The sequence below is a fragment of the Myodes glareolus genome, chromosome 17, assembly GCF_982192425.1.
Source record: "Myodes glareolus chromosome 17, mMyoGla1.1, whole genome shotgun sequence".
NCBI lineage: Eukaryota > Metazoa > Chordata > Mammalia > Rodentia > Cricetidae > Myodes > Myodes glareolus.
The window spans coordinates 43,950,225-43,974,103 of record NC_142042.1 but is presented as its reverse complement, the minus strand read 5'-3'; the positions used below and the strand labels follow the sequence as shown (position 1 = coordinate 43,974,103).

The 23,879-nt window shown below is 35.4% G+C and overlaps 1 pseudogene; it reads right to left on the bottom strand.

The window, feature by feature from the left end:
* Positions 1-14,421: 14,421 nt before the first annotated feature.
* Positions 14,422-20,493, bottom strand: LOC146891240 (nuclear pore complex protein Nup54 pseudogene; annotated as a pseudogene).
* Positions 20,494-23,879: the final 3,386 nt, after the last annotated feature.

Genomic DNA, 23,879 nt, shown 5'->3' with positions numbered 1-23,879 from the left:
TTTCTAAATGCAAAATGATCTACATAGTATGTGCATGGCCACATCCCCACATTCATGAGTAGATAACACATTTTTAAAAGCCACATAAGCTAAAACCCTTTGTGTTATCAGTCAGATAATGACAAGAAAATTACAGAAATACATTTATGGCTGTAAAATGAAGTAAATAATGAAATTAATAAATCTAATTTACTGTATAGTTTTATGGATATTTTAATTTTTTTATTATCTTGCTACATGTGCCCAGTGTTTCCACAGTAATAATGTGTTTGAGTCCGCATTATTCTTTTCTACCATACTAGCTACGATTCTCAGATCCTCATCTATAAAATATAAATTAGCATTTCAATATCATAAGGTAGACCATTCCTACTTTGGGCATTCAGGTGTAGTTAAATAATGATAAGCCCATTGTTCCCACCTCCATCACAAGGCTGTTACCAGGACCTAGTGAAGCATTTTACCCTTAGCATCTTAGGAATCTATGAAATGCTTTATAATATCAGGCAATATAATTAACTTTTGTCATTATTTCAAGATAAATGGGCAATGAAAACGTTCATTATTGCATCAGTAACTGGCAATTTGGTATGTTTTTAACCAACAGTAACAAGAAATTATATGTGTATTTGCTCAAGTCCCTCATTTGTTTCATAGATATGTAATGACAGAGTATCAAATATATTGCTTAGATAAGCTTAGCAAATTAATATTTTGATTTGATTGCTTTCCATTTCATTGAACTCTCCTAAGTGCAGCTAGTTATTACTTCAAATAACATTATTTTTATTTTATTTTCAAACATCTTTTATTTAAATTAAAATGTAATTACATCATTTCCCCTTTTCCTTGTCCCTACAACACTTTCCATGGCCTCTCTCGCTGTTTCTCAAAATCAAGGTCTCTTTTATTTAATCAGTATGACTACATACAGAAACACACAAACATATACATCATACATATATGCAAATATATATATACATACATATATGTGCATGTGTGTGTATATATGTGTATATATATAAAGAAAAATATACCAATTCAATCTGTTGAGCTGCTAAATTTGGCATTGTTCATATGTATATATACATATATATATATATATGTATATATATATATATATATATGATTTCAGGGATCAGCCATGTAGTGTTGTATAAGCAATTAGTGCCCTCATCACTGAAAAGAATAATACTTCTTGTTAGTTGACTGTAGTAATTACTATTTTGATTCTTTTTTTTTTGTAAATTTTATTAAATTATAAAAGTTTCCATTTCCGCCCCCCCTCCCACTCCCCCCACTCCCCCCCTCCTTCCCCTCCGTCCCCCAGGGCAGTCAGGGTTTCCTGCCCTGTGGGAAGCTCCAGCTTCCTCCCCCTCCCTCCAGGTCCAGGAAGGCGAGCATCCAAACAGACTGGATCCCCAAAATCCAGCATATGCAGAGGAAACAGGTCCCAGTGTCATAGTCAATGGCTTTTCAGAAAGACCCCGGGCCAGCCACAGTCAGAGAATCCGGCCAAATTCCGAGAATCTGGCTAGATCACGTCCTCGTTCAGTCCCAGTCCGACTGGCCCTGGTAAACTCTCATCAGATCCGTTCCCTTGTATCAGTGGGTGATAGCATCCCTCGCAGTACTGATTTCATCTTTCATGTTCCTCCTCCTTCCGCTCCCCCTCCGGACCTCGGGGGGCTCAATCCGTTGCTCCAATGTGGGCCTCCGACTGCATAGCCGTCCTTCGCCAGACGAAGGATCTATGGTGATAAGCAAAATATACATCAGTATGGTCATGGGCCACGGCCGATTCAGGCACCCTCTCCTCTGTCCAGAGAGCAATCTGGGGGATTTCTCCTTGGACCTGGGATCCCATATATAATCAAGTTTCCTGTAAACCCTAAAATGGCTCTCTTAGTTGAAATATATTGTTCCCTGATCCCATATTCATCCTACCTCCCTCCCCCCTCCATCCCCGGCCACCAAGCTTTCCCCGTTCCTCCCCTACTCCCTTCTCTCTAGCCCTCTCCCCCTCCATCGACCCTCCCACCCCCCCATGCACCCGAGGTTACCTGGGACTCTTGTCTATTTCCTACCTCCTGGTGGATAGCTAAATAATCTTCATCAGGTTCATCTTCTTATTTAGCTTCTCTAGGATCACGAATAATAGGCTCAAAGACCTTTAATTATGGTTAGAATCCACTTATGAGTGAATACATACCATGTTCCTCTTTTTGGGTCTGGCTTACCTCACTCAGTAAAGCGTTTTCTATTTCCATCCATTTGCATGCAAAATTCAAGATGTCATTGTTTTTAACCGCCGAGTAAAACTCTAATGTATATATGTTCCACACCTTTTTTAACCATTCTTCTATTGAGGGGCACCTAGGTTGTTTCCATGTTCTGGCTATTACAAATAGTGCAGCTATGAACATAGTAGAACAAATGCTTTTGTAGTATGTTAGGGAATCTTTAGGGTATATTCCCAAGAGTGGTATTGCTGAGTCCTGAGGGAGGTTGACTCCCAGTTTCCTGAGAAACCGCCACACTGATTTCCACAGTGGCTGCACGAGTTTGCATTCCCACCAACAATGGATGAGTGTTCCCCTCACCCCACATCCTCTCCAGCATAGGCTATCGTTGGTGTTTTTGACTTTAGCTATTCTGACAGGTGTAAGATGGTATCTCAAAGTGGTTTTGATTTGCATTTCCCTGATCGCTAAGGAGGTTGAGCATGACCTTAAGTGTCTTCTGGCCATTCGAAGTTCATCTGTTGTGAATTCTCTGTTAAGTTCAGTACTCCATTCTTGTTTTAAATAAGATCTTTAGTGTCTCCAAAGACCACTGTGTCAAGTCTTGGGCCCAGTTTAATACTATTGGGTAATGTAAAGAATTCAAAAGGTGGATCCTAGTGGATGTTCTTCAAGTACCTAAGAACATGGTTTTAAAGGTAATTCTGGAAATTCACACTTTTGTCTCATTTTATTTAGTTTCTCATCATGAGACATACAGCTTCACATTGCCTCTGCTCCCCATAATGATGCGCTGAGACATAAAAGCAACAGTTCCAATGACTCACAGACTAGAGCCTCTCAGATCATTAGGATCCCAGACTTTTTTCTGTTTAAGAGGATCAGCACAACTATTTGCTGTGGTACTGAGAAGCTGAATAACACATTTGTTTTTCTGCTGGTTTCAATATTATGATTGATTGTCAAAAGATCAGTCAAAAATGTCTGACTAACTTTTCCTCATTTTTTCATTAATTACTTATATTTATTTATTTTCTATTTTTTATACAAAATGATAAGCATTGGTACATGCTTCTATCCTTGAGCTTCTAAAATTTCAATCTGGTTTCAAAGAGTCTTCTTATTTTTTTCTGTTTAATATTGACAGTGCATGCTACTTTCATTAATCAGCAAATGGTAGTACACCACAACAAGACATTAAAATAGAATGGACCTTTCTATTCAAATGAACCATCATAACACCAGTCTTTTGCCCCCTTTTGAAAATCTGAATTCCCAAATACACTAATTTTTATTCTAATTTTTACATAACAATTTAAATTTTCTGACAAACCCCTCGGCTTCCATTGAAATAGGTAACACTCAGGAATAACAATTCTTTAATTAACATTCCCTGAGCAATAACAAATAATTTTAAAAATCTTGTGCATTTGACAAAATTAGAAGATCTCATTTTTTTTATTGCCTAACTCAAAATTGTACCAGATCACAGCACTAATTACAACATATGTGCTCCCTTTTTGGAATCAAATCGATTAAACAAAATAAGCAAATCAATTAAAGCATTGCAAATTATCAAAAACCAAGCATATTTTTTCTAAAGTAACATTCATTAAACTATAAAATGCTATACAATTACTTGTCTGATTTAATAGTGATTTAATATCCCTTATTTAATGCTTTTAATTAAATTTCTGTGGATTTTTAAAAGTCTGTCATTAATTCACTCAAGAATTATTTTTGACTTTCAATGATTCTTCAAGTTCTACTTTAAATTCATATGATAGAGCTGTAGACAAACACAAAATATATAAATCATGTTGGGCTAGATGCCAAAAGTCTTGTGACTACAAAGTCCAGCCTTGTCTACATAATTAGTTGCAGCCCCGATAAGGGCTACATAGTGAGCTTCTGAACAGCAAAAATAAAAAACAAAAATGCCAAGAAAATAAGCAGAAAAAAACGTTAAGACTCCTAACAATGTGTTAAATGTAATTATTGCTATGAAAAAAGTGATGTTTGAAAATATAGACAGTTCTAAGAACTGAGAACTAAATTTATTTCAACCGAGATAAGAAATAAAATATCAAATTAAAGCTCATTCATAAAATAACTTTTGGAGGAAATTACGTTTTATAAGTGGGAATGAAATGGTAAAGACACTGCCTCCACTATTTCTTCTTTGACCCTTATTATTTTTACTACTTATGCCCTGTTGTGATTCCAGGTTAATTATAAAATTGTTTCTTTGTAACTCTATGGAAATATCACTGGAATTTATGGGAATTGGGTTGAATCTGCAGGTAACTTTGAACATGAGAAATCACCATCCTTACTTTCCTTTTTTCCATGACAACAACCTCATAGTAGTAATTTAAAGGAGAAAAAAAATCACTATGACTTACAGTTGGAGAAACTTTGTTTTCATGGAGTGAAGAATGTGAAACAAAAAACGGTTTTCAGATTTTTCCTCTAGTGATCTACCTTAATTGGAGAGTTCACAACTTCTAAAGGTCGCATAATCTTTAAATCACTGCCATAGACTAGTGAGTGATACTCAAAACCAGGAGACAATTCGATTTTAAGTATCTTTTTTCAGTGCCTTCAGTTTCTTTACTTTTATGAGGTTTTTTTTTTGAGAGATTGTCTCTTCTTTGGGTAGATTTATTCCTAAGCACATTTATCAGTTCTTCAGCAGTCAGTGGATATCCAGGCTCATTACACTACCTGCTTGTTGTCATGGAAGGAGGAATAATGAATGTGGGTGTGCATGTATCTTTAGGAAGATGTAAAGACATTAGAGTATATACATTTATTGCTCTTTATATCACCCCTAACCTTTCTAACGCTTTAGGTCCCATCATCTTTGTTTCTGTCTCTTTTCTTTCATGAAACTAAAAAAGTGTTAAGAAGTCATACACAAAGACACATTTCTTAAAAATAGGTTCAAAGGTATCATTCTTAAATACATTAAGTTAGCAATGTGATTGTAGTTCTGGTTCAAAGAAACAAGAATAGATTATTTGAATGTAACACTAGATTTAATTTTTCTACATATTGGTGTTGATAAATAAAAATAAAAAACAATACATTAAATGTCTTGTCAAAAATTTTAAATATTTCTGCAAGTAGATCTTTTTTATTCAGTTGTGATACCTTTAAGAAGTATTTTGTCTTTTCCATCCATGTCTCTTGTGCCTACTGCCATTATTGACAGATAATAGCTGTTAAAAACAAACTTTTATACAACTATTAGAAAACTTTCTAGATTTCTTAGCATGATGCTGAGATATTAGAAAACTGGGTCTGTGAAATAAAGCAAAATTTTAACCTAATTTTTCTTTTAATGTTTTCCTTCCATCTAAATCACGACCTTCAAAGTAGCATTACATTTTGAATACAGCAAAAATCTTACATACGCTCTGTTGCCTCTTCACTGCGGTCTTCTTATTTGTTCAATAAAGTGTGTGTTAGGTTCTTATAATATGAGCAAGTGACAGAAGGAATATCAAGTAAATAATACAGTAAATTCTGTGAGGGTCTTGAGAAACAGAAGAGCAAACAATGATTTTCTTCTGTATGGCTAAAAAAAGTTACAGGCATCTCAACCATCCCATTCCCCCAAGCTCTCCCCAATCCTCTCCTTCTCCCTCCACTCTCCCCATCTCCCCTCCCCCTACCCCCCCCCCCATACTCCCAACTTTTTCCCAGTGATCTTGTCTACTTCCAATATCCAGGAGGATAAATGTATGGTTTTCTTTGGGTTCACCTTCTTATTTAGCTTCTCTAGGATCACAAACTATAGGCTCAATGTCCTTTGTTTATGGCTAGTATCTACTTATGAGTGAGTACATATGATATTTCTCTTTTTTGTTCTGGGTTAATCTCACTCAATAAACTGATTTCTATTTCCATCCACTTGCATGCAAATTTCAAGATGTCGTTGTTTTTTACCTGGGTTTTGATTCTACTGCATGGACTAACTTTGTGGGAGCCTGGTTTATTTGGATGCTCACCCGGATGGAGGGGGCAGGGAACCCTGACTGCTCTTAGGACTAGAGAGTGAGGGGGAGGTGGGGAAGGGGAGAGAAAAGGGAGGTAGAGAGGAGGTGGAAATTTTTAATAAATAAAAAAGAAACTCTAAAGTGTATATGTTCCACACCTTCTTTATTCATTCTTCTATTGAGGGGTACCTAGGTTGTTTCTAGGTTCTGGCTATTACAAATAGTGCTGCTATGAACATAATTGAACAAATGCTTTTGTAGTATGATTGGGAATCTCTTGAGTATATTTCCAAGAGTGGAATTGCTGAATCCTGAGGTAGGTTGACTCTCAGTTTTCTGAGAAACTGCCACACTGATTTCCAAAGTGGTTGCACAAGTTTGCATTCCCACCAGCAACAGATGAGTGTTCCCCTTATTTCACATCCTCTCCAGCATTGGCTATCATTGGTGTTTTTGATTTTAGCCATTCTGGCAAGTGTAAGAAGGTATCTCAAAGTTATTTTGATTTTCATTTCCCTGATCGCTAAGGAGGTTGAACATGACCTTAAATGTCTTTTAGCGATTAGAACTTCTCCTGTTGAGAATTCTCTGTTCAGATCAGTACCACATTTTTTAATTGGGTTAATTAGAGTTTTTATGTCTAGTTTATTGAGTTCTTTATATATTTTGGAGATCAGACCTATGTCTGATGCGGAGTTGGTGAAGAGCAGGGAAGAAGATATCTTGACTAAGGGAGCCATTTTAGGGTTGGCAAGATACTTGGCTCTAGAGGGGTTTGCCGATGTCCAGGGGGGTTTCCCCAGCTAGGTCCTTGGGCAACAGAGGAGAGGGTGCCTGAACTGGCCTTCTCTCATAGCCACACTGATGAATATCTTGCATATCACCATAGAACCTTCATCTGGCAAAGGATGGAGATAGAGACAGAGACCCACATTGGAGAACTGGACTGAGATCCCAAGGCCCAGATGAAGAGCAAAAGGAGGGAGAGCATGAGCAAGGAAGTCAGGACCGCGAGGGGTGTTTCCACCCATGGAGATGGTATGAATGATCTAATGGGAGCTCACCAAGGCCAGCTGGACTGGGACTGAACGAGCATATGATCAAACCAGACTCTCTGAATGCGGCTGACAATGAGGGCGGACTGAGAATTCGTTGATAACCGGGTTTTGATTCTACTGCATTTACTGGCTTTTTGGGAGCTTAGTCTGTTTGGATGCACTCCTTCCTAGGCCTGGATGGAGGGAAGAGTGCCTTGGACTTCCCACAGGGCAGGGAACCCTGACTTCTCTTAGGACTGGAGAGGGAAGGGGAGAGGAATTGGGTGAGGGAGAAGGGAATGGGTGGATGGGAGGAGGCAGAAATTTTTAGTAATAAAAAAAAAAAAAACTACAGACAGGGATGTCTTTCAACTTATTCTTAGCACATGAGTTATGATTGCTATCTCAATGACCATGTTATCCAGTACAATCTTTACAGTAAACACTTACAGTCAACCATTGTAGGGAAGGCAGTAATACTTTTAGATATCTTTATACATTCTTCTTCCTTTAAAAAGATATAGACAATGGGAAACATGCCATCTAGAGACACAAGCAATTTAAATTGAGGCCACTCAGCATGGGAACATTTAATTCAAAGTCTTCACATAATTTCCCTTTGTTTGAGACATTGTTAAGAAATATCTTCATGTTTTTCACATGTGATTTTAAGCTTCAGTGATATTGGCTTTGAAACATACACAGCTCTTCTCGGGTTCTATTAATTTAGGCAGGAGTACCTGTTATGGAGAATTTGATTGCCCACTATGCAGAAGGATTTCCTCTTGTTATTGATTTGTTGGCAAACATATTGGGTGAAAAATCCCCTGATATTGCAGGCAGTTGTGCATTCCAAATTTTATTGGATTCATGAACCATTTTCTTCTGTGTTTAGCTTGTGATATCCTTCTATAAATAGAAACATCCAGGTGTTAACCACAGATCAGCATTCTCTGTCAGTTGTTGTATCCTGGACTTGTCCCTAATGCTCAATGGTAACAAGTGCTTCGATTACTTTTAGCTTTCACTTTATTCTGCCTTTGCAAATTCATTCAGTAGAAAAGGCAGCATAAGATTGACTTTAAATCTGCTATCTCTAAGACAACAACTTGGCACTGATAAGTAAAAATCACTGAGGTAGGCTTAATTGCTTACATAAGTTGTAAAATGCCCTTGTGAAATAGATTGTCCTATAATTATAATAGATTATAATCTTAGAAAAAAACAGTTTGGTTAACTCTTATTGCATATTTAATTTTAAAATTTGGAATACATATATATGTGCGTGTGTGTTTATAAACATACACATTTATGCATTGAATATCAATTAATAAAAAGATTTTGATTTTGAAAAAGAGCAAGAAGCGGTACATAAGAGGGTTTGGGGAAAGAAAAGAGAATGGTGAAATATAATGGTATATGAGTATTAAAAGTAAAAAGAAAGGCATTATACATGTTTTCACTTGCTGTAATGTGTTTAGGTGAATTTTATTTTAAAACGCAACCAAAGATTCATCAAACATATTTGGAAAGTACCATCCTGTAGTACTATAAATTCGATTCATAGTGTGTAGCATCTGGTATTTTACAATATTGAGAGAATCTTTATTCAAAATTAAGGGCCAGAGTTGTCAAAACTTAATGCTGCTAACATTTCCAATTTAGTGATCATGGCATTAAAAATGGAATTTACTTAACCTTTGATGTGTCCTCGAACATATAGATTAAGTCCACAGAAATGTCAGTCTCTGACCCTCAGGAGAAAACACTGCTCTCAGGATGAAATGGTTATTGGAAAGAAAGGGAGAAAAAAATGTAGTATCACTGCAAGCTAACAAAAATATAGAAAAATAGTTATAGTTAAGAAGAACTGTGTTTACTATACGACATCTTCATTGCTGTGACTTCATGGTGACAGGCTGCAGTCACATGTTTCTGCCAGCTTAGGCAGTTTTCCACATTTCACTATTTACTCCCTTAAGAAAAAGAAGGTGAATGGGGAAGAGGAAGAAAGTCTATCAAAACAAGTATCAGAGATATCTGAGAAAGTCAGAATTTGAATATTTGAGATGATGGACTCAGAAAATGAGGAAATAATGTGGGGAACAGGATGTTAGTTTGACATACAATTATATACACTTGTGAAAGCACACGGCAAGCATTTTCATGCATGTTTTCCCTTTATTCTGCTAAAGGGTAAGGAATGTTACTTTATATTCATGGTAAGTGATTAAGTCTCTCTAATATACATATTAATTAGACTCAATTTTCATTGGTTAAAAGTAAATGTAAGAAATAATTGTTCTCTAATAAGCTACATACAGTAGATTCTAGGATATCAAATAGGAAAATAACACACTGAATTTTTGGGTGCCTCCTTTTTATGTCTAGATTCTGCCCATTCTCATCAATAACTTATAAACTGTTGAAAAATTATCTTCTTTCCAGTTCTTAAGTGCTGGAAAGATTTTTCCTCAGGAGAAATACTGACTCCCTTAATGTACATCTGATCGTTCATGGCAGCTTCTTTCTGCCCCTTTATTTAGTTTCCCACTCCACTGAATAAGGTTGATAATTGTTCCCATTTGTTCTCTGGGATTTTTGTCTGAAAACTCTTTTGTTTTCTATCTAGTGAGTACACTTATTTCTGCCGATGACATCATTATGTCATATATATCAAAACTGTCATTTTCATCATTCCCAGTTTGTGTCGTTCTCTTACATCTTCCTCAGACATGTCACCTCTGACCCTGCAGATGCATAGTAGAACTTAACTAAGTACTACGTGAGGTCTCTTCATTGTATATTCACAGACCACAGCACACATTCTTGAGGTCTGACAAATAGTAGAGGTTATTCAAACAACGTGCCTCAGGTAACCTTCATGATTAATACGGCACAGCCTTAGATCAGCTACTGAGCCTAGACATTATGCAATGATTTTTATGTGAAGTGGAAAGTAGCATGTAGAGTTTGCTTGTGTGAATATAGGAAGAGCTGCTGCCTCAGGTGGGAACAAACACAAAAACCCACAGCTGGACAATGTACAGAGAGTGAGAGACCTTGGAACACTCAGGTATAAATGTCATCTCTTCATCAAATCTTTCCACTCAGAGCTCAGCAAACTATGCAGAATAGGAGACAGGAAGACAGGAAGAACTAATGTAGATAGAGAATGCCAAGCAAACACTAGCTTTCTTGAAAGAGAGAACAGGAATTGCATGAACTCTCAGAGTAGTGGAATGTGCAGTATCTACACAAGTATAGGCTAGATAGAGTCCCAGGCTGAGGGGAAATTGAAAATAAGGCCATAATCCTAAACCAGAAGCTATCTTTAATTGATAACTGCTCACAAATGAGAAACTAGATTCTTCCAATAGTCTCTCAAGGTTTACAAATCACTCTATAGTGTAGGAACCATGCCAAGCAGTACACGACCTGCACAAAATGAATTCTATGACATTTTTGAGGTTCTTTGTCTCATGCTTTGTCAGAATTTAAAATAGCATCAGCATCAGCAAAAACAACAAAACCCTTACAGTTCATTTGTAGACGCTATATTTTCAGTTTTGTGTTTTTATTGGATTTCTGTGTACCCTGGTGTGTGTCTCTCTGAATATATATATATGTATATATATATATATATATATGTGTGTGTGTGTGTGTGTGTGTGTGTGTGTATTTCTCAGAATTTTCTTTTTCTAGTCTGAATTGTTTATTTTTAATTTATAGGTTTTTAGGTTTATCAATATTTTTAGATTCCTGTTTGTATTATAATGAGAGAAAGAGAGAGAGAGAGAGAGAGAGAGAGAGAGAGAGAGAGAGAGAGAGAAATTGTGTGCATTTGGGTGTGTGGAAAGGTGGGAAAGAGTTAGGGGAGGAGAAACCATAATGAGAAAATATTGTTTTACAAAAAATTACATAAAAAAGAAAATATTGAATAAAATAAAACAATAGTGGATGAAAAATGTTATAGACAGTGTTTGAAACATTACAATTTACTATTTTATTAATTAAGTGAATATTTATTAGAACCCATGTAATGAACATGATGCTCTTTCAAGATTACAAATTGAAAGAATGTTATAAAACAGGAAAATGTGATTGAAAAGTGAATAAAGAAGTGTTCTGCACTTATTCTTAAGACTATTATCTCATTTGAAAAACCTCATGTAATGAAAAGTATCACAAAAAGTAGGCATAATTTTGAGTTCAGTGCAGAATGCAAACACTTTCTGTCTGATGAGCAGAATTTTAAAAATAGGCAAATCATTGACTTTTACAGCATAGAAAACTCCTGAATGGTCCTGGAAAGGTATTTAGTAGCCATCACTGTTTTCCAAGTACTAAGATGTTTTGTTGACATTGCAGTCCATAGACTGCCATTTTGTACTCCTTGTCAAAATTTTCTCTCATTCACAAGATACTGGTGGCTACGGACTTGGCTTCTAGTGTGAGGATTTATAACTAACTATTTTGGTATATTCTAAACTTCTTAATTTATTTTCCTAGGAACAAAACAGAGAAGAAAGTAATGTGTACTTAATGTGCAAATCACAGATAAAAACATGTCAGAAACATATGAATTTGACCTGCCACTCTCCAGTCTTCCTAACTACAAAGTCAATTAAAATTTTAGAAATGGTTTACTTTTTAAATGCCTTGTATTTCACTTATTTAATCATTGTTTGTTTAGAAGGAAAAGAAATCACAAGCCACAGTATGGTTGGTACGATTCACTAGACATGGGGTCCTGAACTATGTAAGAGTACAGAAATCAAGGTAGAAACAAAAGCAAGCAAGTGAGAAAGTGAGAATGTGTATGGTGTCTTCATTCCTCTTTGCTCTTGACCACAGATGTGCTATTTCATAATACTCACTTGGCTTCCTGACAATGAGAGACTGTAACCTGAAACTCTGAGCTAAAATAAGGCATATCTCCCCTAGCTGTCTTTTGTCAAGATATTTTTTCACAGCAAAACATATGAAATTGGGCCAATCTATTTCTTAAATTTGTAAGTCACTGAAATCAATGCAATCCATGGATGTCATTTAGTCTACCAACAAATACCTTAAAATATTGATTGGATTTATACTTATTGATGTCATATTTTCCCAAACTGATTGCTAATGTATGCATATATACCTGCCACAATCCATACTTAAGCAATAGTTTGCAGTTTAATGATGCATTTTTAAAATTATGCTTTCAGTGAAAATCAAAAATTAAAATTCTAAACTGACAATCCTATTGCAGTGTTTTCATTTCTTACTAGAAAACACAGGCAGATTTTAACCAAAGACTATTTTTGTTGAAGATAGAATAGGCAACTTTAGAATGACAAAATGTATTAAATTCATATATATGTATATATATATGTATACACATTAATATATACATATATACGCATATGTATTTTGTTAGATATAATTTAAAAGTTTTCACTTGTTCTTCACAGAAAAACATTCTCGGTTGGCATGACACGAAGTAAAAAAAAACTAAGAAATCTTATTATATTCTAGCTGTAGACTGGGGTAGCAAAGGTGTAGATTATATGGGTCATAAAAATAGATAATTCATTACAAACCAGTTTACTAAAGAGGGCAACAAATGACTTCTCTAAGTCATTGCCTAGTTTTATGTATTATCTGGTTCATCTCCTGAGTGAACTCGACCCCTCTCAGCTCATGAATTTTATTGCCTCATTAATCATGGTGAAAAATGAAAATTGCCATAAATTACCTCTTGCATTCTAATTGTTCTAATTGATAATATTTCTTAACCAAATTGAGTGGACTTTTTGAAATATTTGCATTTAAAATTTGGTATTAAAATATCTCATTTTGCAAAATCTCTGAAATAAGGTTTATTTTTAGGTTATCCTTATGATAGGATAGCACAGATTAGAGAAAAAGATTTCAGTTTACGTAGCCATTGCTAATTTCTAGTATGAAGAGTTCTCTTCCATATGTTTATATAATTTATAGTATGCTGGTGCCCTTCTACTAATACTTAAACTAAAATGGACTAACATCACTACCTCAATCCTTTCTTCCCTCCAGTCTCTCTTGAACCTATTCATTGACCTTTACTCTCAAGATACCATCTTTTACTTTAATTATATTTGCTTTGTGTGTGCACAAATATACATATATATATATATATATATATATATTCTAACTGTATATGTATAATATATATGTGTGTGTGTGTGTGTGTGTGTGTAAAATGTAAAACTTGCTGGTTCTGTTTTATTGGTGTGTACATGGTTTCAAGGTTTATCACTCTGCATTTCTGACCAATGATTGGGTTCATTCATAGAAGAGGCTTCTTCTCTTTCCATCGTTATCAGTTACCTATAATTCTTTGTCTACTGGTAGGACACAACAAAATGTCTTCCCTTCTATAGTAACATTTTAACATATATTAAAATACCATTTCAATAACCAATATTGCTATTTTTGAAATCTGGTTTATGCAACCATTTCTAGGAGACTGTTTCACAATGGGCTTCCAGCTATGTTTTCTCTTACAATATTTCTATCCTATTTTCTGTGATGTTCCTTAAGGTATAGATTTAGAAGTTGTAATATAGATGTAATGGTTGGGTCTAGGCTAGTCATAATCCAATGATCTTTATATCATGTCCAGTTACAGTTGTCTGTGATTGTATCCATTTCTGTAAATATGGGCTTCTTTGTTGAGAGGGGTCAACTTCATTTCTCTGTGAGTTTGTGAATAAGACTTAGAATGCAGTAAGCAACTATGCTGCTCTAGCAAAGTGATACTAGTAGATCATTTTCTAAAGACTTAAAGACCATACTCCCCATTTGTCATCCTGGGAATCTAGGTAGGTTTCTAGTACCAGGAATGATTTCTCTCCTGCAAAACAAAGGCTTGGGTTAATTGTGTGCTTCTCTTTAGTAAATACCACTATTACACATAGAATTTTTTCAAAGATTCTTTATGAAGAGCTTTGTGATGATCATTTCAGGTTTACTATACAGTAATTTATTAGGAACCATAAACATACCACCCAGGAAAAGTAGCCTTTTTTCTGTCCATGGGATCATCATAAGAAATACTTGATGAAGCAAGAAAATGGAGTTTATAAACTGGAGCAAGTTTGTAAACTGTCATCCAAATATACTGCCTCTGTTACAGATAGTTTCATTCAATCCATTTTATACCAGTTTCATATCTTCTAAATAAACTTTTATGATGCTTATCTAATTACTAAGGCCTTCTTGCTTTTGTCTCAAATGCTGCTTGATTTTTTTTTTAACATGGTAAATCTAGAAATAGCTTTTTATTTTAAAAAAAGTACAAAGTATTCTGTAAGAACCTACCAATAAACTAGAAGCCTCAATAACTGAGATACAGCATCTAATGAAAAAAATCTTTCTGGCACTGTAGATGCAGCTCAGTGGTAGAGCCTGTGGTATTATGACCTCAGTACTGAAAACAAAGAGACAAACATCCAAGCAAATTACTGTACCATAGAAATAGGTAAGAATAATCCAATAATCACTGATGGCATTTCATTGACATATCAATATTCTACACTCCTTCTCTTTAACACCACACTACTTTTTCTCAAAAAAAAATTATACACTATTGAACTTATGCTGAAGAGGAAATCCATTCTATAATTCTGTGATTCAACTTTATCAAGACACAGTTAAAGTGGTCATATAAGTTTTATGCTACTATAAATGCATAGTTTTATCAGGAATTATATATTCTCAATAAATATGACTAATCTTAGAGATATAATTTCATATCTTTACATAGAGCACAATGATCTAACTAAAACAATACACCTATATTCCAATGATTCATAATCTAAGCACAGCCTGGGAAATCTCAGATCATATCGTGTCAATGTCAAGATGGTGGCTAGATTGAATTCTGATCTGAAAATAAGGAGAAGAATACATTTCTAAGTTTATTCAGTTTATGAAAATCAGTTTCCTCACATTGTATGACTCTATGTGTTGACACTCAGGAAAAGAAGACTATTGTTACCCTTTTCATAAGCTTGGACATCTTCATAAGCACTTTACAACCATTAGTGTTAAAAGTTTTAATTATACGGAGAGAATATATTTATTTTGGGGACAGTAGGGAAAAATCACAAGCTGTGGTACTGGGATACACGATGTATTTGACTTGCATCCTGAAGCACACAGTTTCTACTACCAGTAGGCTAAAGCACAATGTCATACATTATTATGGAAGACTTACCTTACTATTTTCTTGATACAAAATGTCCTAATGAATGCAGTAATATTAATACTTTTATTGTATAAGATTGTTTTGACTATCCTGAGTTTTTTGTTTTGCCATATAAACTTGATTATTGTTCTCTCAAGGTCTGTGAAGAAGTTTGATGGGATTTTGATGGGGATTGCATTGAATCTATAGATTGCTTTTGGTAGAATTGCCATTTTTAATATGTTGATCCTCCCAATCCAAGTGCAGGGGAGATCTTTCCATTTTCTGGTATCCTCTTCAATTTGTTTCTTCAAAGACTTAAAGTTCTTGTCAAATAGGTCTTTCACTTCCTTGGTTAGCGTAACCCCAAGATATTTTATGCTATTTGTGGCTATCATGAAAGGTGATGTTTCTCTGATTTCCCTTTCTGCTTCTTATCCTTTGTGTATAGGAGGGCAACCAATTTTTTGGAGTTGATCTTGTATCCTGCTACATTACTAAAGATGTTTATCAGCTGTAGGAGTTCTTTGATAGAGTTTTTGAGGTCGCTTATGTGCACTATCATATCGTCAGCAAATAGCGAAAGTTTTACTTCATCCTTTCCAATTCGAATCCCCTTGATCCACTTATATTGTCTTATTGCTATTGCTAGAACTTCAAGCACTATATTGAAGAGGTATGGAGAGAGTGGACAGCCTTGTCGTGTTCCTGATTTTAGTGGAAAGGCTTTGAGTTTCTCTCCATTCAATTTGATGTTAGCTGTCGGCTTGCTGTATATTGCTTTTATTATATTTAGGTATGATCCTTGTATTCCCAGTCTCTCAAACACCTTTATCATAAAGCGTTGTTGAATTTTGTCAAATGCTTTTTCAGCATCCAATGAAATGATCATATGGTTTTTTTCTTTCAGTTTATTTATATGATGGATTACATTGATTGATTTGCGTATGTTGAACCAGCCCTGCATCTCTGTGATGAAGCCTACTTGATCATAATGGATAATTTTTCTAATGTGTTCTTGGATTTGGTTTGCCAGTATTATATTGAGAATTTTCGCGTCGATGTTCATGAGTGAGATTGGCCTGTAATTCTCTTTCTTGGTTGTGTCTTTGTGTGGTTTTGGTATCGGAGTAACTGTAGCTTCATAAAAGGAGTTTGGCAATGACTCTTCTGTTTCTATATTGTGGAATACATTAAGGAGTATAGGTGTTAGCTCTTCCTGGAAGTTCTGGTAGAATTCTGCATTGAAACCATCTGGTCCTGGGCTTTTTTTGGTAGGAAGATTTTTGATAACAGCTTCGAATTCTTTGCAAAAAACAGGTCTATTTAGATTGTTCACCTGTTCTTGGTTCAACTTTGGTATATGGTACTTATCTAAAAAAATGTCCATTTCTTTTACACATTCCAACATTGTGGCATATAAACTTTCATAGTAAGATCTAATGATTCTCTGAATTTCCTCTGTGTCTGTGGTTATGTCCCCCTTTTCATTTCTGATCTTATTAATTTGCATGTTCTCTCTCTGCCGTTTTATTAGTTTGGATAGGGGTTTGTCAATCTTGTTGATTTTCTCCAAGAGCCAGCTTTTTGTTTCATTGATTCTTTGGATTGTTTTCGTTGCTTCTATTTTGTTGATTTCAGCCCTCAGTTTGATTATTTCCAGTCTTCTACTCCTCCTTGGTGCATCAGCTTGTTTTTTTTCTAGAGCTTTCAAGTGTGCTGTTAAGTCTCCAATGTGTGCTTTCTCAATTTTCTTTATTTGGGCACTTAGTGCTATGAACTTTCCTCTTAGCACTGCTTTCATAGTGTCCCATAGGTTTGAGTATGTTGTGTCTTTATTTTCATTAAATTCAAGGAAGACTTTAATTTCTTTCTTTATTTCTTGCTTGACCCAGGGGTGATTCAGTAGTTGACTGTTCAACTCCCATGAATTTGTTGGCTTCCTGGGGGTAGCATTGTTGTTGAATTCTAACTTTAATCCATGATGATCTGACAAGACACAGGTGGTTTCTAATATTTTTTGTATCTGTGGAAGTTTGCTTTGTTACCAAGGATGTGGTCAATTTTCGAGAAGGTTCCATGAGCTGCAGAGAAGAAGGTATATTCTTTCCTATTTGGGTGGATTGTTCTATAGATGTCTGTTAAGTCCATTTGATTAAATACCTCCAATAATTCTCTTATTTCTCTGTTAAGATTCTGTCTGACTGACCTGTCCATTGGTGAGAGAGGTGTGTTGAAGTCTCCTACTATTAGTGTGTGTGGTTTGATGACTTCCTTGAGTTCTAGAAGAGTTTCTTTTACATATGTGGGTGCCTTTATATTAGGGGCATAGATATTCAGGATTGAGACTTCCTCCTGATGAATTGTTCCTGTTATGAGTATGAAATGTCCATCTCCATCTCCTCTGATTGATTTTAGTTTGAAGTCGATTTTGTTAGATATTAGAATGGCCACACTCGCTTGTTTCTTAGGTTCATTTGCTTGGAAAACCTTTTCCCAACCCTTTACTCTGAGTAGGTGTCTGTCTTTGTGGTTGAGGTGTGTTTCTTGTAAACAGCAGAATGTTGGATCCTGTTTTCGTATCCAATCTCTAAGTCTGTGCCTTTTTATAGGTGAATTGAGTCCATTGATATTAAGTGATATTAATGATCAGTGGTTGTTGACTCCGGTCATTTTTTTTGGGTAGTAGAGTGTATGTGTTTTCCTTATTTGAGTTCTGCTTGTGAAGGGTCGCTAGATGTCTGAGTTATTGTAGGCAGTGTTGGGAATGTTAGATTCCTCAGGTTGTAATTTTCCTTCTAATATTCTGTGTCAGGCTGGATTTGTAGCTATATATTGTTTAAATTTGTTTTTATCCTGGAATATTTTGTTTTCTCTGTTGATAGTGAATGATAGCTTGGCTGGGTATAGTAGTCTGGTCTTGCATTCATGGTCTCTGTTTCTGCAGTAACTCTATCCAGGACCTTCTTGCTTTCATGGTTTCCATAGAGAAGTCTGGTGTAAGTCTGATAGGTTAACCTTTATAAGTTACTTGACCTTTTTCCTTTGCAGCTCTTAATATCCTTTCTTTAATCTGAGTGCTTTGTGCTTTGATTATTATATGGTGAGGGGATGTTTTTTCTAATCCAGTCTATTCGGTTTTCTGTATACTTCTTGAACCTTTATAGGGATATCATCCTTTAGGTTGGGAAAGTTTTCTTCTATAATTTTGTTGAATATATTTTCTGGACCTATGATCTGCAATTCTTCTCCTTCTTCTACCCCTATTATTCTTAGATTTGGTTTTTTATTATGTCCCAGATTTCCTGAATGTTTTGTGATGAGAATTTGTTGGATTTGCTCTTTTCTTTGGTCAGAGCGTTTATTTTCTCTGTGGTGTCTCCATAATCTGAGATTCGTTCTTCTATCTCTTGTATTCTATTGGTTATGCTTGTTCCTGAAGTCTCTGTTTGTTTACCTAGATTTTCCATATCCAGCCGGCCCTCGTTTTGTGTTTTCTTCATTGCCTCCATTTCAGTTTTCAATTCTTGAACTGATTCCATTACCTGTTTGATTGTTTTTTCTTGGTTTCCCAGGGTATAGTTTATGAATTTACTCATTTCTTCAAGCTTTTTGTTATATTTCTCTTCCATTTCTTACTCATTTCTTCAATCTTTTTGTTATATTTCTCTTCTATTTCTTTAAGTGAGCTATTCATACCCTGTTTAAGAGACTCTATTGCTTGCATAATGACACTGTTTTCCACTTCTTCCGGAATAGGGTGGTCAAGTCCTTCTTTGTAAAATCGCTGGGATCTGGTGTTTTCATGCTGTTTTTCAGATTGTTGGAGGAATTCTTGCCTTGGCACCTGCCCATCTCTTCCTTCAGATGCTCTCCGATGGCTCTTCCCTCCACTGGGTCTTCTGCCTCAGGATTAGTGCCCCTTGCTGGCCAGGAATCACTTTGCCTGCAGTCCTACCTTGCTGTAGGCGGCTATTAAAACAAAGGAACTCCCTCCCATTTACACTCACCGCCCCCTCCAGGGAGTGCCCACAAGGCCTGAGTTGGAGAATTTTATGCGCCAAAAAAGGGAGAGACAAATGGTAGGTGTTCCTGGCTGAATGCAGGGATGGGGTAGGAGGAGAGAGGGTTTAGCTGGGGGAATCTGCCTCTTCGGAATACCCAGGGAGATAAGGATGGCAGGAAAGTTGTGTGTTCCCTTACCAGGCTTGTGTGGCGGGTCAGGAACACACTTACCCCTCCATTGTGTCTTCTGCTACAGGATCAGTGCCACTTGCTGGTCAGCAATCTCTCTGCCTGCCTGCTGCTTGATTTCTAATAATGGGATGTATCTTTGTAATACCACTCCTCAGATTTTACAGCTTTAAAATAATTCTGCATCCTGATTTGGACATCAGTTCATTTAGTCTACCTTTGAACTGGATAGGTGCATTTATTTCACCCTCAATAGATTCTAATTGAGCCTGTAACTTTTCTTCATCAACTTCTATAGAATAATAATGGTTTTTTGAATTTTCTATTTGATTAGGACATGTAATGTTCTGTGGGAGAGATCCATGTGTGTACTTTTGTTTTGTGCTATTTTGGTCATAGTTGTAAGTTAATTCTTCTGTAGTTCACTAATGAATTCAGATATGCTATCAAATCTGGTCTGAGTTGCTTAGGAATCTGTTCTTGAAAGTTTAGTTATGAAACCCACTCCTAAGACATGAATTATTTTTTCAGAATAAGGGTTATCCACTTTGGCCTGTTCCCAAATAATGGGATCGATAACAGCAGGAGGATTCTGCACTAGCTGTTTGAACTGAGCCGGAGACAGACTCTTCTTGTCTTAGAAGGATCACCCAGAGCTGCTGCAGCTGTGTTTTAATGTTGGTTTCCTTACAGTGGGCATGCAATGTTGTTGCTGGGACTCTTCTTGAGACATCGTTTGGAGAATGCTCAACAGCATAAATGACAACTACTGTGTCATCATCTGCCAGTGTCTCCATTGATGGGAAGAGTCTGGTTGCCAGGAAAGTAATGTTATCTTATGAAATGAAAATGATGAATGATATTTACTTCAATTATAAACTTACAGAAATATCCAAGTTCCTTGCATGATTTTTTCCATTACACTGATATTTAGACTCGTTTTCTATGATTAAATATTAAAGAGTTTCATAATTACATGAATTTCAGGTACTGACTATCATACCAAATATATCAACATTCATGATACATTTTGAATTTTTTGAGAATGATGTGTTTACTTTTGTGGATATGTGTCTGTTTGAGTGAGTGACTTTACACATGTATATGCACATGAAGACGGAAGAGGGTATCCGGTATTCCTTTCTATCCCTCTCTGACTATTCAGAAGTAGAATCTTTGTCTGAACCTTGGCTTACTATGTTCTCTACTATGCAGGAAGACAGCAAGTCCCATTGATTCTCTTATGTTCACCTATATTAGACCTGCAGTTGCTATTGTGTGCTGTATGTTTAGCTTGTTACATGGGTGGAAGTGAAAATGGGAGTATTTATGAGCATATACCCTCTAGACTGTCTCTCCAGCTCCTTAAATTTATATAAACTAGATACATAAAGTCACAGCACTATGGCTACCTGAACAATACCTGCATAGTGAGGTCCTAGTTGACATGACAGAATGGATAAGAGAAGTTTCACAGGGTTTTATTGATGGACAAAGAGTTTCAGGAAATCAGTGATTGGAGAATAGTTTTCTTCAGGAACAAAGCCTCTTGTACATTCTGTAGTCACAACTGATAAGACCAAAACAAATGTTTGTATATAAGTTTTACTAAATGGTCTCAGAAACACACAGAGAGACACACTTTCACAAATTGAAAAATAAAACAGGTAATGTAATGTACTTCCTCTCATCAAAATAGTATAAATTATAATTCATAATAGAAAAAAGAAGCTGAATATTTGCAAATAATTAGAATTTAAGCAAAACCCTACTGTTCTCTAAGGATTCAAAGAAATAAACATAAAAATGAGGCAATGCTATAACATTTTAAAGTGAAAACAGTCTATCAGAGAAATTTTACAATAGTGGATAACTGTAGTAGAAAAGAATGCTCAAATAAACAGCCTGGTATTGGCATAAAAACAGACAGGAGAACCAATGGAACTGAATCAAAGACCTGGATATTAATTCATACCTTTGAACACCTGATTTTTGACAAATAAGCAAAAAATATCAAATGGAAAAAAAACATATTTAATAAATTGTACTAGCATAACTGGATATCAACATATATAAGAATGAAAATAGACCATATCTATGATACACAACACTCAAGTCCAAATGGATCAAAGACTTCAACATAAAGCCAGTGACACCAAACCTCATAGAAGAGAAAGTGGGAAGTACACTTGAACACATTGGCACAGGAGACCACTTCCTAAATATAACCCCAATAGCACAGACACTGAGGGAAACAATTAATAAATAGGACCTCCAGAAACTGAAAAGCTTCTGTAAAGCAAAGAACATGGTCAACAAGACAAAATGACAGCCTACAGAATGTGAAAAGATCTTCACTAACCCCACATCAGACAAAGGTCTAATCTCCAAAATATACAAAGAACTCAAGAAATTGGTCACCAAAAGAACAAATAATCTAATAAAAAAATAGAGTACAGATCTAAACAAAGAACTCTCAACAGAGGAATCTAAAATGACTGAAAGACACTTACTGAAATGTTCAACATCATTAGTCATCAGAGAAATGGGAATCAAAACAACTCTAAGATTTCATCTTACACCTGTAAGAATGGCCAAGATCAAAAACACTGATGAAAACTTATGCTGGAGAGGTTGTGGGGTAAAAGGAATACTTCTGCATTGCTGGTGGGAATGCAAGCTGTTACAGCAGCCCCTTTGAATGTCAGTGTGGCAATTCCTCAGAAAATAAGGAAATGACCTTCCTCAAGTTCCAGCAATACCACTTTTGGGTATATATCCACTGGATTCTCAGTTGTGCTACAAGGACATTTGCTCAGTTATATTCAAAGCGTCATTGCTTGTCAATACCAGAACATGGAAATAACCTAAATGCCCCTCAACTGAAGAATGGATAAGGAAAATGTGGTACATTTACACAATGGAGTCCTACAAAGCAGAAAAAAATAACAACTTCTTGAATTTTACAGGCAAATGGATGAAGTTAGAAAAGATCATTTTGAATGAGGTAACACACATATACATACACATACTCAGGCACACACAGAGAGACACAAAATTAAAATTAATAGATACTAGAAAAGAAAATAGAAACTAATTGAACCTCAAATTACCAGAAAGAAATGATAATCACTATGGAAAATTAATAAAATTAAATATGCATAGATTCTTAAAAGACATTACAGTATAAAGCACTAATTGCATTTAGTCTGCAATTGCACTACAGGCTCTACATAACTATTTTGAAAGTAGAGGCTATTTGAAGACAGAGAAAGTGTTGATTAAAGAAGAATGTCATAAGTCTTTACTTCACTGTTCTAATTCTTGTGTAATCCACTCTCACATCCATCCATTTAGCAAGACGAAAGCAGAAAAATCACTCAGCTGAAACCCACCAGCACACAAAAGCCATCAGAAATAATTAATTGTTTTTAAAATTCAAAATGAGTTATTGCTTGGGCAAAAATAAATCATTATTTATTGGAAAAAATGATTCATTAAGTGAAAAATATAATTGATAATATATTGTCCTAGAATAGGAATAGTACAGTACCATTTGTTTTATGGTTAATGTGTGAGTTTTGTACAAATGTAATTTTGATGACTTAATAGGATTTTCTAGTGCCTGATACTTAAAAAATGTACTTTAATGGAACACCAAGTAGACCAATTTCTGTTTACTCCACAAATGAATTTTTGACCTATATACCTAATAGAGGTCACCATCAACGTAATTGCCAGAATGAAACAATGCTAATTAACTCACAAAAAAAGGCCAGACATCTTGTTGAAAATATATGCCTGACTGATAATTTTAATCAGGCTCAGTTTAAATAATTTTATTACCTTCTGAAACTTTATTAGAAGCATATAATATGCTTTGCTTTTAGCCTATATCCTGTTGAAATTGTGACTATAAAATAAATCAATGTTCAAAACAATATGAAGTAAAGAAATGTCATTCTTAAATATGCGCTAATTTCTATCTAAAAATGGAATACATTCAATGGAATACATTTTTATCATAGTAATCTGTTAACAAATTGACATTCATCCTCAAGTGAATTTGCTTTAATAGCAATGTAATTTGTGCCATTTCATTTTATCTTTGTATAATCTACTGAGGCATCTTCAGTAAAAGAAAATCTTATAAAAATGCATTCTTCTAGTTAAAATCTCTACA